Consider the following 6,476-nt stretch of genomic DNA (forward strand, 5'->3'; position numbering starts at 1 on the left):
GGAAGCTGGTTTTCATGATCTTTTTAGTCCCCCAAGCATTGAGGAGAAAATTTACTTTGACGATACTTTGCCTCCTATTTATGATGATTATAATGATATTGGTCTTTTAGTGCCGCCTACTATGGAGAGTAATTTTTATGATGATAATACTATGCCTCCTACACTTGATGAGAATAATAATGATAGCTACTTTGTTGAATTTGCTCCCACTACAACTAATAAAATTGACTATGCCTATGTGGAGAGTAATAATTTTATGCATGAGACTCATGATAAGAATGCTTTATGTGATAGTTATATTGTTGAGTTTGCTCATGTTGCTACTGAAAGTTATTATGAGAGAGGAAAATATGGTTGTAGAAATTTTCATGTTACTAAAACACCTCTCTATGTGCTGAAATTTTTCAAGCTATACTTGTTTTATCTTCCTATGCTTGTTACTTTGCTCTTCATGAACTTGTTTATTTACAAGATTCCTATGCATAGGAAGCATGTTAGACTTAAATGTGTTTTGAATTTGCCTCTGGATGCTCTCTTTCGCTTCAATTACTATTTCTTATGAGTGCATCATTAAAACTGCTGAGCCCATCTTAATGGCTATAAAGAAAGAACTTCTTGGGAGATAACCCATGTGTTATTTTGCTACAGTACTTTGTTTTATATTTGTGTCGTGGAAGTTGTTTACTACTGTAGCAACCTCTCCTTATCTTAGTTTAGTGTTTTATTGTGCCAAGTAAAGTCTTTGATAGAAAAGTAAGTACTAGATTTGGATTACTGCGCAGTTCCAGATTTCTTTGCTGTCACGAATCTGGGTCTACCTCCCTGTAGGTAGCTCAGAAAATTAAGCCAATTTACGTGCATGATCCTCAGATATGTACGCAACTTTCATTCAATTTGAGCATTTTCATTTGAGCAATTCTGGTGCCATTTTAAAATTCGTCAATACGAACTGTTCTGTTTTGACAGATTCTGCCTTTTATTTCGCATTGCCTCTTTCGCTATGTTGGATGAATTTCTTTGATCCACTAATGTCCAGTAGCATTATGCAATGTCCAGAAGTGTTAAGAATGATTGTGTCACCTCTGAATATGTTAATTTTTATTGTGCACTAACCCTCTAATGAGTTGTTTCGAGTTTGGTGTGGAGGAAGTTTTCAAGGATCAAGAGAGGAGTATGATGCAACATGATCAAGGAGAGTGAAAGCTCTAAGCTTGGGGATGCCCCGGTGGTTCACCCCTGCATATATCAAGAAGACTCAAGCGTCTAAGCTTGGGGATGCCCAAGGCATCCCCTTCTTCATCGATAACTTATCAGGTTCCTCCCCTGAAACTATATTTTTATTCCGTCACATCTTATGTGCTTTGCTTGGAGCGTCTGTGTGCTTTTGTTTTTGTTTTTGTTTGAATAAATACTTTTGTGGGAGAGAGACACGCTCCGCTGGTTCATATGAACACATGTGTTCTTAGCTTTTAATTTTCATGGCGAAGTTTCTTCTTCGATAAATTGTTATATGGTTGGAATTGGAAAATGATACATGTAGTAATTGCTATTAATGTCTTGGGTAATGTGATACTTGGCAATTGTTGTGCTCATGTTTAAGCTCTTGCATCATATACTTTGCACCCATTAATGAAGAAATACATAGAGCATGCTAAAATTTGGTTTGCATATTTGGTTTCTCTAAGGTCTAGATAATTTCTAGTATTGAGTTTGAACAACAAGGAAGACGGTGTAGAGTCTTATAATGTTTTCAATATGTCTTTTATGTGAGTTTTGCTGCACCGGTTCATCCTTGTGTTTGTTTCAAATAAGCCTTGCTAGCCTAAACCTTGTATCGAGAGAGAATACTTCTCATGCATCCAAAATACTTGAGCCAACCACTATGCCATTTGTGTCCACCATACCTACCTACTACATGGTATTTTCCGCCATTCCAAAGTAAATTGCTTGAGTGCTACCTTTAAAATTCCATCATTCACCTTTGCAATATATAGCTCATGGGACAAATAGCTTAAAAACTATTGTGGTATTGAATATGTAATTATGCACTTTATCTCTTATTAAGTTGCTTGTTGTGCGATAACCATGTTCACTGGGGACGCCATCAACTACTCTTTGTTGAATTTCATGTGAGTTGCTATGCATGTTCGTCTTGTCTGAAGTAAGAGAGATCTACCACCTTATGGTTAAGCATGCATATTGTTAGAGAAGAACATTGGGCCGCTAACTAAAGCCATGATCCATGGTGGAAGTTTCAGTTTTGGACATATATCCTCAATCTCATATGAGAAAATTATTAATTGTTGTTACATGCTTATGCATAAAAGAGGAGTCCATTATCTGTTGTCTATGTTGTCCCGGTATGGATGTCTAAGTTGAGAATAATCAATAGCGAGAAATCCAATGCGAGCTTTCTCCTTAGACCTTTGTACAGGCGGCATAGAAGTACCCCTTTGTGACACTTGGTTAAAACATGTGCATTGTGATGATCTGGTAGTCCAAGCTAATTAGGACAAGGTGCGGGCACTATTAGTATACTATGCATGAGGCTTGCAACTTATAAGATATAATTTACATGATACATATGCTTTATTACTACCATTGACAAAATTGTTTCATGTTTTCAAAATCAAAGCTCTAGCACAAATATAGCAATCGATGCTTTTCCTCTATGGAGGACCATTCTTTTACTTTCAATGTTGAGTCAGTTCACCTATTTCTCTCCACCTCAAGAAGCAAACACTTGTGTGAACTGTGCATTGATTCCTACATATTTGCATATTGCATTTGTTATATTGCTTTACATTGACAATTATCCATGAGATATACATGTTATAAGTTGAAAGCAACCGCTGAAACTTCATCTTCCTTTATGTTGCTTCAATACCTCTACTTTGAATTATTGCTTTATGAGTTAACTCTTATGCAAGACTTATTGATGCTTGTCTTGAAGTACTATTCATGAAAAGTCTTTGCTTTATGATTCACTTGTTTACTCATGTCATATACATTGTTTTGATCGCTGCATTCACTACATATGCTTTACAAATAGTATGATCAAGGTTATGATGGCATGTCACTCCAGAAATTATCTGTGTTATCGTTTTACCTGCTCGGGACGAGCAGAACTAAGCTTGGGGATGCTGATACGTCTCCGACGTATCGATAATTTCTTATGTTCCATGCCACATTATTGATGTTATCTACATGTTTTATGCACACTTTATGTCATATTCGTGCATTTTCTGGAACTAACCTATTAACAAGATGCCGAAGTGCCGCTCTCGTATTCTGCTGTTTTTGGTTTCAGAAATCCTAGTAACGAAATATTCTCGGAATCGGACGAAATCAACGCCCAAGTTCCTATTTTCACCGGAAGCATCCGTAACACCCGGGAAGGACCCGAGGGGGCACTGGGCCCCCAGACCATAGGCCGGCGCGGCCCAGGCCCTGGCCGCGCCGCCCTATGGTGTCGTCGCCCGTTCGACCCTCCTGCGCCGCCTCTTCGCCTATATAAAGCCCCTGGATCGAAAACCCTGATACGTTCAACGAAAACCACAGAATCCTTCCAGAGCCGCCGCCATCGCGAGGCCAAGATCTGGGGGACAGGAGTCTCTGTTCCGGCACGCTGCCGGAGCGGGGAAGTGCCCCCGGAAGGCTTCTCCATCGACACCGCTGCCATCTCCACCGCCATCTTCATCACCGCTGCTGCTCCCATGAGGAGGGAGTAGTTCTCCATCGAGGCTCGGGGCTGTACCGGTAGCTATGTGGTTCATCTCTCTCCTATGTACCTCAATACAATAATCTCATGAGCTGCTTTACATGATTGAGATTCATATGAGTTTGTATCACAATTTATCTATGTGCTACTCTAGCAAAGTTATTAAAGTAGTTCTATTCCTCCTGCACGTGTGTAAAGGTGACAGTGTGTGCACCGTGTTAGTACTTGGTTTATGCTATGATCATGATCTCCTGTAGATTATGAAGTTAACTATTGCTATGATAATATTGATGTGATCTATTCCTCCTACATATGCATGAAGGTGACAGTGTGCATGCTATGTTAGTACTTGGTTTAGTTGTATTGATCTATCTTACACTATAAGGTTACTTAAATATGAACAAATTGTGGAGCTTGTTAACTCCGGCATTGAGGGTTCGTGTAATCCTACGCAATGCATTCATCATCCAACAAAAGTGTAGAGTATGCATTTATACTGCTCGTTATGTGATCAATGTTGAGAGTGTCCACTAGTGAAAGTGTAATCCCTAGGCCTTGTTCCTAAATACTGCTATCGCTGCTTGTTTACTGTTTTACTGCGTTACTACTGCTGCAATACTACCACCATCAACTACACGCCAGCAAGGTATTTTCTGGCACCGTTGCTACTGCTCATACATATTTATACCACCTGTATTTCACTATCTCTTCGCCGAACTAGTGCACCTATTAGGTGTGTTGGGGACACAAGAGACTTCTTGCTTTGTGGTTGCAGGGTTGCATGAGAGGGATATCTTTGACCTCTTCCTCCCTGAGTTCGATAAACCTTGGGTGATCCACTTAAGGGAAAACTTGCTGCTGTTCTACAAACCTCTGCTCTTGGAGGCCCAACACTGTCTACAGGAAAAGGAGGGGGAAGTAGACATCATGCTACATAGTGGTTCATCTCCGGGTGTGGTGGCATGGTCATCGATCTTCCCATGGAGTCATGTCTTGGGTAGTAGATGAAGCGAGTGTTCTTGATCTTGTTCTCATTTTGTCCACACAGACGGGCAATTGCTTCATGCATAGCTCTGACTAGTCCTTCCTTCCAAGTGTTTCCCGTTACAGAAAACCAGATGGTTTCCCATACCGGGGCTCCAAGCTTTCTTCGTAGATCAGTAGAAACTTCCCACCGAGGGGGTTCTCCGGAGTGGTTGTTGAGGGGTATTCCGAAGAACTCGGGATACGGGTGTCCTAGATATTCCACTAGTTGCTTCAAATCCTTTTCGAACCTCAGTTCTCCTCCGCGACCAAGCTGATAGCACTCCCATTTGTAATCCATCTATGAACAAAGAGGAGGAGTAAATTAGAGAAGTATTCCAGTTTGCAAAATTTTATGTAGGAATGGCAAGGAAAGTAGGGCATGAATTTCTTATTTGGAAAAAGATCCCAAGGATAAGAGTGAGAATAAGTTTTCACAAATATTCACTTCGTTGATTTTGAAACTAAGTTTTACAGACGTCCATTCTAACTAGGGTCTCCTAAGGTCAAACAATGGCTCTGATACCAACTTGTCAACACCCGGATTTTTAAGTCCAGATGCCTATTATGCCATTCATCGCAATCCCAGGAATATTGTTTTTTGCGAGACATAATAGATTGATATCACAACACATCATTCATTACAACACATAATCGTCTTACAAATAAAGGATCACATGATCCAGTCTTATTACAGTAATAGAAGTTCTATTGATCCATTACATAACACATAGCGGAAGCGAAAGTAGCGTAGTAGTAGTCCATCTATTCCACAGGCAACTGTTGACGTCAGGAGTGATCCTAGTTGTCGTAGACGTCCTGCTGTCCTTCTTCCGGGTTCTGGTACTCCTCTTCATAGTCTGGCCATTTGAATAGCCAGGGACACAGCCGTGAGTACTTTAAAGTACTCGCAAACTAATACTAAGGTAAACACTATCAACTATAGTAAGGGGTTTCTAAGCTCTAGTTTCATTTGCAGAAAGCCAGTTTTATTTCATAAACACTTTAATAATCAAAGCCTTTTCATTTGCTTAACTAACTCAAGTGGGAACATTAGTGTCATTCCCTCAACTCAGTTGTGATTCAAGTCAAAGTCACCTTTCAATTCAAATCACAAGTCACCATTCATATTTTTAGAAAAGTTCTGATGACGGAACAGTATGGCCTTTCCAATCGTCCATAATCATGACGCGGCTATTCGAATAGGTTTAACTCTGCAGAGGTTGTACACTTGCGCCACAACAATTGCAATAGTTCGTCGTGGGTAATCGCCCTGATTTATCGTACGCAGTACGCGAACTACCAATCCTAACCTTTCATTTACATACTCTAGTATAGGCACCTCTCCCCATGAGCTTGGCCTCCCAGTGAAAACACTCGGTCAACCTGGGAACTGCACAGGGCTTGGGCCGGACATTCACCTCATTTCACGTCATTTCACATCATTCCTTTTGTTGTAGAGGCAGCCTCCGGCCTAACCCCGATGACGCTTGTTTTAGAGGGAACCCATACTAAGACACATAAATTTCCAGCTAAGCCATACCCAGATTCAGGTATTGTGGGGGTACTTGTAAAATTGGAATGGTATCGCATCCGAACCCAACCATCAGTTTTGGTAAAATTCACCAAGTCATTCACCAGTCATATTCACCTTCAAAATCTTTCAATAGAATGACTCATCATTCCAAGGTTTTCAAAGTCATTTCACACACACAAGTTCCCATCTAGAATA

Source organism: Lolium perenne, chromosome 6 (genome assembly GCF_019359855.2).
Source record: "Lolium perenne isolate Kyuss_39 chromosome 6, Kyuss_2.0, whole genome shotgun sequence".
Lineage (NCBI taxonomy): Eukaryota > Viridiplantae > Streptophyta > Magnoliopsida > Poales > Poaceae > Lolium > Lolium perenne.